Raw genomic sequence first — 10,000 nt, 5'->3', positions numbered from 1 at the left:
TCGAAGAGGACAAACAAAATCTCAGGGTAACCCGTGGTAAACGCGCGGTTGCACGCGTTTGTGTTATCGTTCGCGAACATCGTGAAGATAGACGAGACGTGAAGGACCGGCTCGTGATGCTCGCCTTTAAAGCAGTCGTGAGTCTGACACCCTACTCCGTGCGTGTGGCCCAATAGTGCGCACCGCGAGAGCGTGGGACGAATGACCGCTGCCAGAGCCGACTGTGAGTCCCGCTCTCTATTTGTATCGAGTTCGCGTATAACCAAGAGCACGAAACGTTGCTGCGCCGCACGCGGTGTTCGTTGACGACGGAACGTATATTTATTATAATATTATACATTCGCCAAAGGCGGACCGGCTCGTGATGCTCGCTTTTATAAAGCAGTCGTGAGTCTGACACCCTACTCCGTGCGTGTGGCCCAATAGTGCGCACCGCGAGAGCTTGGGACGAATGACCGCTGCCAGAGCCGGCTGTGAGTCCGCTAATCTGTCGAATAAAATAAAAATATGGTAATATCGTTCCGACGAAAAACGGTGTTCCGAGAGGACCGGCCGTGACGCTCGCTATAAAGCCTATGGCGCGATTATTCCCGACGACACCCTACTCTCTGTGTGGCCCAATAGTGCGCGCAGACGAGCTTGGGACGAGAACGGGGATCGCGCCTACGGCCAGAGCCGGCTCGCGAGTCCGCTTGTATCGGAATTTATCGTTGCCTCGAGCACACACAACATTTTATGGAAATGTGTTTTATACGGGAAGTGGACCGGCTCGTGAAGCTCGTTTTTAAAGCAGTCGTGAGTCTGACACCCTACTCCGTGCGTGTGGCCCAATAGTGCGCATCGCGAGAGCTTGGGACGAATGACCGCTGCCAGAGCCGGCTGTGAAGTCCTCCGTTCTCACATCATTCCAAATGAAATGGAAGTGAAGAGGAGAGGAATATTATTACATCTCTGGATCCAGTATCGGGTTGTCTTACGATCCCCGTCGTTTTCAGAGAATATATATTCATCTCCGCGTTTTCCACGTTAACGGTTTTTCAATGTACTGTTCGCCCGGCCGTCGGATACGTGTTGCGTATCTGACGGTTTTTTTTTTCCGTTTCCACGGACGACGATAGTGTCGTCCTTAAAACGACGCCTGAACGAATCTCCTTCGCGCGCTGGTTGGAGCGTTCAGGTACAATGCGTTCTTACGAACCGCAGAACAAGAGACATATACATATATTGATTTGTAAATCAAAAATATATACGATTACCCTGAACGGTGGATCACTTGGCTCGTGGGTCGATGAAGAACGCAGCTAATTGCGCGTCAACGTGTGAACTGCAGGACACATGAACATCGACATTTCGAACGCACATTGCGGTCCACGGATACAATTCCTGGACCACGCCTGGCTGAGGGTCGTTTACGTAACCATAAACTGCTTGCGTTGCTCTTGTAAGTCCCCGCCGTCGCTTACCTCTCCAAATATATTTTTGGAGGGCGCCAAAGAGCGTTTCGGAGTCGGGTTGCAAAGATGCTACGTACGAGCGAATGATGGGCGTTTCGTCGGCGTTTGTCGCGGTTCTGTGAAAATTGCCAATTTTTGCATTGCGTCTTATAAACACATACAAACATATATATCTAGTTTCCACGAGAGGCGAAGTAGGGATTGGTATTTCTTACGTTCGGACTTGCGTGAGTGTTTTTACGGTGTCGTGAGTCGTATTGAAAATACGACCGCCCGTAAGGCACCGCTTCGACGAGGATCTCCAAATCTCTCACCTTCTCTGCGAAACGATTCGCCTTGCGGAAAGAAGCGTTTCCACTCATGAACATTTAACGCGCTCCCGACGTCGCCTGAAATGATGCGTATATACGAAAGAGGTATATTTACAAGAGTCTCGCGAGACTACAGAGATGGACACACAAATTATAAAAGAAAGAAAGAATACTGTGTGGCACACAGAGTGTGTGTGGTGTGGCAATGTTAAGCCCCAGGGAGAGAATATGCCTGTGCGTGGATGAGTTTCTTAACTCTACGTTATAATTGCCATACGGCGGAGGGTCGTCGTTGCCGGCGATTTCGACAAACACATTCCTTTTCGAGTCTTCGAGGGAAGAGACGAAAGAGATCTCTCGTTCTATCGCGAACGCTTTGATGATCGATGGACAGCGGAGCAAAGCGCAGCAATGTGCGGGATGAGCACGTCGTACTTGATCGGGTCGGAATTATTCCCCGTCGTCGACGTGTCCTCGCTAATCTGTGCGATTGCCATTCCATCGCCACGTTCGCGTTGAATCGTATTGATGACGGCCTATGAGCGTCTTGAGATCTTACTCTCTTTCTCTCGTGTCTCTAATTTGGTTTTGCGTTTGATCGATGATAAATCGTTTCGTGCGCAACGTTTCTGTACCCCCGTGGTTTTTGGTTCAATTATATAGAAGTAGAGAGAAAAAGAAATCCCACCGGGTTATATGTATTATTATTTTTTTTTTTTAATAATATGTATACTCCTCTATTGGCGAGGCTTATTTCGAACTTGATTGTCACACGACGCAAAAGACACACTTGTGTGTTCACGCACGGAACAGCACCGCGGAGAGAGAAAAGGTATATCAATGAGAAAACCTTTATGTCGGTCGCCCCATGTCTTTTCTTTTCTTCATTGTCGATTCGTGCGGAACCGCGCGATCTGTCGGTCGTCCAGTCCCCGAAAGTTCTTTTCGACGGACGTTAAAGTTAACCGGCCAGATCGTCTAGCGAGAGTTTCCGATCGACGAGAGATGAAGAAAGAATTATATGGACACTTTGGTGTGGCGCATAAGGCATATATCGGTTTTTTGTTTACCTTTTTCTCTCTTCTGTCGTGTAGTGTTGTTTCGTTTTCTTTTTTTTTCTTTTTTTTTTGTGCTTTGTACGTTTTCGCGAGTACTACTTTTACGCTCTTTCGGCCGAAACACACAAAATTTTGTATCACGTACGACGACCTCAGAGTAGGCGAGATTACCCGCTGAATTTAAGCATATTACTAAGCGGAGGAAAAGAAACTAACAAGGATTTCCTTAGTAGCGGCGAGCGAACAGGAATTAGCCCAGCACTGAATCCCGCGGTTCTGCCGTTGGGAAATGTAGTGTTCAGGAGGGTCAATTTATCCCGAGACGTCGAACCGCGTCCAAGTCCATCTTGAATGGGGCCATTTACCCGTAGAGGGTGCCAGGCCCGTAGCGACTGGTACGCGTTTCGGGAGGACCTCTCCTTAGAGTCGGGTTGCTTGAGAGTGCAGCCCTAAGTGGGTGGTAAACTCCATCTAAGGCTAAATATGACCACGAGACCGATAGCGAACAAGTACCGTGAGGGAAAGTTGAAAAGAACTTTGAAGAGAGAGTTCAAGAGTACGTGAAACCGTTCAGGGGTAAACCTGAGAAACCCAAAAGATCGAATGGGGAGATTCATCGTCGACGAGGCTGGCTTCCGTTGGTGCGCAGATAGCCCGTAATGGGCCACTTCGGTGGTTCCAGTGCGAGGGTACACCATCTTCGGCAAATGTTCCGGTCGCGTAGTCGTGCACTTCTCCCTTAGTAGAACGTCGCGACCCGTTGCGTGTCGGTCTACGGCTCGAGTTGTTGCCTGTCGTGTCGCCTTCGTGCGCACACGGCAGACGCTCGATCGCCTGGCCGGCTGCGTGACGGTACTCTGACGGTATCGGGCCGCAACCAATCCATTTTCGAATGTGTGTGCGTCAGGCCCGCCGCAAGCTCGGTTAGTTTGTCACCCGGATGGTACGGACCTAGCGCCGGCTCCGGGCCTAACCAGCTGTTAGCAGGCGGTGTCCTCGGACTGGCCAAGCTTTGAATTACCGGTCAGCGACGCTACTGCTTTGGGTACTCTCAGGACCCGTCTTGAAACACGGACCAAGGAGTCTAACATGTGCGCGAGTCATTGGGACATGTAAACCTAAAGGCGCAATGAAAGTGAAGATCGTACCTTAGCGTCGATCAAGGGAGGATGGGCCGCGTCACGATGCGGCCTCGCACTCCCGGGGCGTCTCGTTCTCATTGCGAGAAGAGGCGCACCCAGAGCGTACACGTTGGGACCCGAAAGATGGTGAACTATGCCTGGTCAGGACGAAGTCAGGGGAAACCCTGATGGAGGTCCGTAGCGATTCTGACGTGCAAATCGATCGTCGGAACTGGGTATAGGGGCGAAAGACTAATCGAACCATCTAGTAGCTGGTTCCCTCCGAAGTTTCCCTCAGGATAGCTGGCACTCGCTCGTTCTCTTTTGATGAACGTGTGCGAGTCTCATCTGGTAAAGCGAATGATTAGAGGCCTTGGGGCCGAAACGACCTCAACCTATTCTCAAACTTTAAATGGGTGAGATCTCTGGCTTGCTTGGATCAATGAAGCCACGAGATTATATTGGATCAGAGTGCCAAGTGGGCCAATTTTGGTAAGCAGAACTGGCGCTGTGGGATGAACCAAACGCAGAGTTAAGGCGCCTAAGTCGACGCTTATGGGATACCATGAAAGGCGTTGGTTGCTTAAGACAGCAGGACGGTGGCCATGGAAGTCGGAATCCGCTAAGGAGTGTGTAACAACTCACCTGCCGAAGCAACTAGCCCTGAAAATGGATGGCGCTGAAGCGTCGCGCCTATACTCCGCCGTCAGCGGCAAGTGAGGTTGACGTTAGCTTTTTTTAAAGGCGCGTCTTCCATGAAGCTCTGACGAGTAGGAGGGTCGCGGCGGTGTGCGCAGAAGGGTCTGGGCGTGAGCCTGCCTGGAGCCGCCGTCGGTGCAGATCTTGGTGGTAGTAGCAAATACTCCAGCGAGGCCCTGGAGGACTGACGTGGAGAAGGGTTTCGTGTGAACAGCCGTTGCACACGAGTCAGTCGATCCTAAGCCCTAAGAGAAATCCTATGTAGATGAGGTGTCCTAAGAGAGAGCAAAATATCATTTAATGATAAACAAAAACACACACCCATCGGGCGAAAGGGAATCCGGTTTCTATTCCGGAACCCGGCAGCGGAACCGCTTACCAATCGGGCCCTCGTAAGAGTGTTCGTCGGGGTAACCCAAAATGACCTGGAGACGCCGTCGGGAGATCCGGGGAGAGTTTTCTTTTCTGTATAAGCGTTCGAGTTCCCTGGAAACCTCTAGCAGGGAGATAGGGTTTGGAACGCGAAGAGCACCGCAGTTGCGGCGGTGTCCGGATCTTCCCCTCGGACCTTGAAAATCCAGGAGAGGGCCACGTGGAGGTGTCGCGCCGGTTCGTACCCATATCCGCAGCAGGTCTCCAAGGTAAAGAGCCTCTAGTCGATAGATTAATGTAGGTAAGGGAAGTCGGCAAATTGGATCCGTAACTTCGGAATAAGGATTGGCTCTGAGGAGCGGGGCGTGTCGGGCTTGGTCGGGAAGCGGGTCTGGCTGACGTGCCGGGCCTGGGCGAGGTGAACACATTGATGGGAATCCGAGCTCGGTCCCGTGCCTTGGCCTCCCGCGGATCTTCCTTGCTGCGAGGCTTTCGTCTAGAACGATCGTCCTCTTCGGCCGCCATTCAACGCTCAGCTCAGAACTGGCACGGACTAGGGGAATCCGACTGTCTAATTAAAACAAAGCATTGCGATGGCCCCCACGGGTGTTGACGCAATGTGATTTCTGCCCAGTGCTCTGAATGTCAACGTGAAGAAATTCAAAAAAGCGCGGGTAAACGGCGGGAGTAACTATGACAACATGGCTCTCTTTATGATATGAGGGAGAGTCATGCACATATGCGTTAGCGCTCCACTGGTGTTAGGTTTACAGGTCGCCTAACACCAAGGTCACTCAAGTGAGGGCCAGATCAACCGTTTCCCAGAACAGCACATGGCGGGAATTGAAACCGCTGCTGGTAATGGGTTAAGGAGAGGCATTGCCAGGGGAGGAGGTTGTACTAAATCTCGTCCTACTGGTTTGTTAGGGTAAGGTGGACCCACCGCCGAATCCCGCCGGTAAGGGTGAGATTCCCTGCCGGTCCTCACGTCGGGGTAAGCCGGAGACGGAATGCCGCAAACCGCTCGTGGGAGGGCCCAGTCTAACCCTCGGTCTCTGCGGGGAGGGGTAAGCTCTCTCCTGTAAATACAAGCTTGATGGTAACCCTTAAGCACTTCGGTGTGATATTGCTGTTGCTGAAGTAGCGCGATCCGAGGTGGGTGACTGAGTGTCAGAGCGAAGGCCTCACGAGGGGGCGTATTCCTCGGAAGTCTACCGTATGGTACAGGTTATAGCCAAATGCCTCGTCATCTAATTAGTGACGCGCATGAATGGATTAACGAGATTCCCTCTGTCCCTATCTACTGGGTCCTAGAAGGTCCAGGGTTTTATTCCCTGGTGCGCCAACCCCTCCTCCAAGTGGTAGGACCTGGACACCCTCGGGTGACGAACGGGGCTCTGGTTGGAAGTGCTCTTACGTGAGTGATCGCTTGCGATCACCGTGGCACTCGCAAAATCGGAAAACTCCTCGCCGTGGCAACGACCCACCGGAGCGTAACCCGGTGGTACGTCACGGGAGTGAGACCGAGGGTCTTACCTTAATTGTGTGTCGGACCGCGGGGAGAAAAACCCCTAAACAAATCCCGACCTCTAAGCCGGAGACCGCGGTGAAAGAGGGTCGACGTTCCCTGCACGAACGTCGATGATCGGTGGGAGCACTGATCGCCTAGTGGCTAACCTCAGGACTAAGGCGAACCCTGTTGTATAAGCCTTCTCCCTGGAAAGGGCGTCACCCGGGGAGTGACTGTTTTTCGTCCCAACTCGTGGGAATAACATGGAACAAGATAATAAACAAACCAAAACCAAAAACAACAAAAACAAGACGAAGAAGGGAGAAAAGAAGGAGAGTAGAGTTGGAGAAAAGGCTATAGCAGAGGCCAATAAAGAAACGAAAGAGAAACCAAAAAAGACAACTAAAAGTAAACCAATGTCAGAAGCAAAGTCATATGTGAAAGGGACATATACGGACTCAGACTCTGAGTCCGGACTTAGCGACTTCGAATATAACTACGACGACTACTACAACTCAGACGTATCCTCAAACACTGATTTGAGAACATTAGTCAAGGCAGCAATGAAATCCGGGCTGGGACCCCGGAGCGGGACAAAAAGGAAAAAAGGGAAAAAGAAAACTGTAAGTGAAGAAGTATGCTTCAGTGACTCGGACTCCTCAATCGAGTCAATACCGAGCAAGTTCCCAAAGGAACAAACACAATCGGATGACGGGGCTATAAGACCCGTCACCGTTAAACTAGAGAGACTACCAATATTAGAGGGGCAGCTTATCCAAACCCCGCTTCAAAAGCTAGAGACACTTCTCCAGGCAGTGGCAATGCCGACGGCGCAGCGCGCCAGGTCAGTAACTATTCTCGAAGAGTTAAGAGATAGTTTTAAAAATGAAGAGGAAATTTTCCTAGAGATGAGGGCCGAGTTAACTCGACAAAACAAGGAACTTCGAGACAAGCTCGAAGAGCTACAAAGAGGAAAACCACTGGAAGAGAAGCTGAATCAGCTCTCCGCAAAGTTGGACAGCCTTATGTCCGAGAAACGCAGTAGTGTAAAGGAGGCCTCGGCCCCCAAGCCACTGCTGTACTCGGACATAATAAAGTCCAACAAGAAAACAAGGCAAGTGGCAAAGAAAACTGCTATACAGCAGTCTAAACCGATAGCGGCAATCTACCCTGCAAAGGGTAGTAAGATCTCGAATAGCGACGAGACAAAAAAGATTCTGTCGGATTTCATAAACCCGACAGAACAGAAAATAAGAATCCGGAACGTGAGGAAACTTGCGAATTCCGGAATTCTCATAGAGACTGAAAGAAAAGAGGACCTTGAGCAAGTCCTCAAAAACAAGGGATTAAGAGAAAAAGTAGAGATCGGTCCCCTCCCTAGGAGGAGACCGAAAATAATAATATTTGGAGTCCCCTCTGACACGGCAGAGGAGGAACTCCTAAAAGCAATAAGGAATCAAAACCTCGAGCAGGACTCAGAGGAAAATCTAGAAGGGGAGTTTAAACTCCTCTTCAAAACTGGAAAAAGAGACCAGGAAACCACCAACTGGGTGGCAGAGACGTCCCCAAAGACCCGGAAGATCCTGTTGAGCAGGAACCGGGTCTTCATAGGATTCAACGCCCACGGCGTCAGAGATTATATAGCGGCGAGTCGTTGCTTCAAATGCCAAGCATTTGGGCACGTCTCAAAGCACTGCAAGGCAAAGATTGACACATGCGGGCACTGTGGCAAAGACGGGCACGTCTATAAGGACTGCCCGACAATTAAAGAGAAACCCACTTGCATTAACTGCAAGAGAGCGGGAAAGCCGGCCAATCACGGCCTTAGAGACAAAAATTGTCCAGCGTACAAGTACGCCATAGAAAAATGCCTTAGTCGCACAGACTTCGGCAATGATGAAAACACATGAGACCACTACTTTCATACCACCCTGACGATCCTCGCAGGCGATACCCCAACAACCGGGTATTGTGATCGTAGGGTGTAACCGGCGAAACGGCCTGAAAACCGCGCCCAACCTGCTAGAGACTGAGCGTTAAGCTGGTAACTCCGCCTCCTCGTGGCCCCCGCTGGAAACGTCCCTGCGTCGGTTACCATGCTGACCTGGGGACGGCCAAGCGAGTTACTTTCCGTATGGAACGGTCTACCCTATTGATGATCCAGAAATGGTGAGAGGGGGGTTTTTCCAAGTTCAGTCCATGTCATCTACGGACTTACCCTTCGCAGTGGTGTTGCTCTTCGGAGCATCGCTAAAGCAGATAGCACTAAGTGTTATCTGCTGCGTATGCCTGTACGGCGAGGAAGCGTACCCGATGCTACCTTCGAGGTGGCCGGGTTTACACTAATGTCCCTATCTACTGGGTCCTAGAAGGTCCAGGGTTTTATTCCCTGGTGCGCCAACCCCTCCTCCAAGTGGTAGGACCTGGACACCCTCGGGTGACGAACGGGGCTCTGGTTGGAAGTGCTCTTACGTGAGTGATCGCTTGCGATCACCGTGGCACTCGCAAAATCGGAAAACTCCTCGCCGTGGCAACGACCCACCGGAGCGTAACCCGGTGGTACGTCACGGGAGTGAGACCGAGGGTCTTACCTTAATTGTGTGTCGGACCGCGGGGAGAAAAACCCCTAAACAAATCCCGACCTCTAAGCCGGAGACCGCGGTGAAAGAGGGTTGACGTTCCTTGCACGAACGTCGATGATCGGTGGGAGCACTGATCGCCTAGTGGCTAACCTCAGGACTAAGGCGAACCCTGTTGTATAAGCCTTCTCCCTGGAAAGGGCGTCACCCGGGGAGTGACTGTTTTTCGTCCCAACTCGTGGGAATAACATGGAACAAGATAATAAACAAACCAAAACCAAAAACAACAAAAACAAGACGAAGAAGGGAGAAAAGAAGGAGAGTAGAGTTGGAGAAAAGGCTATAGCAGAGGCCAATAAAGAAACGAAAGAGAAACCAAAAAAGACAACTAAAAGTAAACCAATGTCAGAAGCAAAGTCATATGTGAAAGGGACATATACGGACTCAGACTCTGAGTCCGGACTTAGCGACTTCGAATATAACTACGACGACTACTACAACTCAGACGTATCCTCAAACACTGATTTGAGAACATTAGTCAAGGCAGCAATGAAATCCGGGCTGGGACCCCGGAGCGGGACAAAAAGGAAAAAAGGGAAAAAGAAAACTGTAAGTGAAGAAGTATGCTTCAGTGACTCGGACTCCTCAATCGAGTCAATACCGAGCAAGTTCCCAAAGGAACAAACACAATCGGATGACGGGGCTATAAGACCCGTCACCGTTAAATTAGAGAGACTACCAATTTTAGAGGGGCAGCTTATCCAAACCCCGCTTCAAAAGCTAGAGACACTTCTCCAGGCAGTGGCAATGCCGACGGCGCAGCGCGCCAGGTCAGTAACTATTCTCGAAGAGTTAAGAGATAGTTTTAAAAATGAAGAGGAAATTTTCCTAGAAAT

The 10,000-nt window shown here is 50.7% G+C and overlaps 1 non-coding gene and 1 pseudogene across 1 annotated transcript; both read left to right on the top strand.

Annotated features, from left to right (window-relative positions):
* The first annotated feature begins 1,253 nt into the window (after nucleotides 1-1,253).
* Nucleotides 1,254-1,408, top strand: LOC143220184 (5.8S ribosomal RNA). The gene has a single exon (XR_013011582.1). It is a non-coding gene; the product is annotated as a 5.8S ribosomal RNA (ribosomal RNA).
* Nucleotides 1,409-2,970: 1,562 nt separating this feature from the next.
* The window catches only part of LOC143220181 (large subunit ribosomal RNA), a 9,661-nt pseudogene continuing 2,631 nt past the window's right edge, over nucleotides 2,971-10,000 (top strand).

The sequence above is a fragment of the Lasioglossum baleicum genome, unplaced genomic scaffold, assembly GCF_051020765.1.
Source record: "Lasioglossum baleicum unplaced genomic scaffold, iyLasBale1 scaffold0334, whole genome shotgun sequence".
Taxonomy (NCBI): Eukaryota; Metazoa; Arthropoda; class Insecta; order Hymenoptera; family Halictidae; genus Lasioglossum; species Lasioglossum baleicum.
This window is presented reverse-complemented; position numbering and strand designations above follow the sequence as displayed.